Source organism: Suricata suricatta, chromosome 5, assembly GCF_006229205.1.
Source record: "Suricata suricatta isolate VVHF042 chromosome 5, meerkat_22Aug2017_6uvM2_HiC, whole genome shotgun sequence".
In the NCBI taxonomy this organism is placed as follows: domain Eukaryota; kingdom Metazoa; phylum Chordata; class Mammalia; order Carnivora; family Herpestidae; genus Suricata; species Suricata suricatta.
In genome coordinates, this window is record NC_043704.1 from 4893427 (window position 1) to 4895421 (window position 1995).

Here is a 1995-nt window from a genome sequence, read left to right on the forward strand (position 1 = left end):
CTAAGACAGAACCTGGTGTTTGTAACTGGTAGAAAGCATCGAGTTTGTTCAGTGGAAACGGACACTTAACTATTATCATAGCACTTACACATCTCCTCAGAGCATATCCAGACATGCAGAGTGTTGGTTTTATTAAATGCTGAAACAAAGATACAACACACACACACACACACACACACACACACACACACACACACACACCCTCTGGGCACCCGGGCTATCGCAGAAAGGATCATGACTTGAGCCACGGCCCGAGCAGGTGGACACAGACGCCTGAGTGACCAACGGGCCCGATTTCTGTCTCACTGAACGAGGTCGCTGCAGCCAGCCAGGCGGGAGGAGTGCGTTGGGGTTTAGAGGCAGTTTGTGGATTAGCGTTCTGAAGCCCTGTAACATGATGATGAGGGCGGGGGCGCCTGGGTGGCTCAGTCAGTTGGGCATCTGACTTTGGCTCAGGTCATGATCCCATAGTTTGTGGGTTCAAGCCCCACGTCGGGCTCTGTGCTGACAGCTCAGAACCTGGGGCCTGCTTCCAATTCTGTGTCTCCCTCTGCTCCTGTAACACCCACACTCTGTCTCTCTCAAAAATAAATAAACATTAAAAAAAAAAGTGGTGAAGGTGAATGACACCAGGAAGTAATAAGGTCTCTCAGGTGCTGTGTGGGGGGCAGTCTGAATCTATAGATGGAAATGTATCAAATTGTTTCCTGATCCTTCAAACCATCATTATCATAACTGTTATGCATTTTAAAAATTAACTTAAAATATTACAAATGTAAAATTAAGGTTTGAATGTAAAATATTAAAAATTTTTTTTCATGTTTTATTAATTTTTGATACAGAGAGAAACAGAGCATGAGAGAGGGAGGGGCAGAAAGAGAAGGAGATGCAGAACTGGAAGCAGGCTCCAGGCTTTGAGCTAGAGTCAGCACAGAGCCTGACATGGGGCTCGAACCCACGAATGTGAGATCATTCCCTGAGCCGAAGTCAGATGCTTAACCAACTGAGCCACCCAGGCGCCCCTGAATGTAAAATATTTAGGGGTATCTGGGTGGCCCAGTCAGTTGAGCATACAACTTTGGCTTAAGTCATGATCTTGTGGTTCGGGAGTTCAAGCCCCACGTCGGGCTCTGTGCTGACAGCTCAGACTCTGGAGCTGCTTCTGATTCTGTCTCCCTCTCTCTCTGCCCCTCCCCTTCTCAATCTCTCTCTCTCTCTCTCTCTCTCTCTCTCAAATATAAATAAACATTAAAAATGTTTTCTGAATGTAAAATATGTAAATATTGAGAAATGTATTATCAAAAACAGTTATCAAAATGCAATGTCTTTTTGTAAAAAACAAAAGTTTTTGTCAGTTAGACAAAGTTGTGTCCTTTAGACAGGGACACGTCTTTCGAAACTCTCTTCTGTGAACTGAGGGGAATCCCACTAGAATCGGGGCTCCTCAGTGTACGTTCCCTGGATCACCGGGGATGTTGGAGGTGGAAACTCATTGCCCCCTCCCTTCCCCCCTCTCCCGCCCAATTTATTGACTCAGAAACTTGGATTGGGACCCAGGAATCTGAATTTAAATAAACTTTCCACAAGATTTTAAAACTTTTTTTAATGTATATTAATTTTTGAGAGTCAGAGAGAGACAGAGTGTGAGCAGTGGAGGAGCAGAGAGAGAGGGAGACACAGAACCCGAAATAGGCTCCAGGATCTGAGCTGTCAGCATAGAGCCCAATTTGGGGCTCGAACTCAGGAGCAGTGAGATCATGACCTGACCCCCAGCTGGTGCTTCACAGACTGAGCCCCTCAGATGCCCTCGGATGATTCTTGTGCGCATTGCAGTTTGAGATCTGGCTTCTTTCTTCCAACTCCATGTTCTTGGCTTTTGTGATTCCCGGCTCTGAAGAATTCGGTACTTTTGTCTGACACGCTGGCAAAATAACTGGCTGTTTCACTTTCAAGGTCGACAAAGTGTTCGCCTATTACAAAAGGATACCTTTGCTA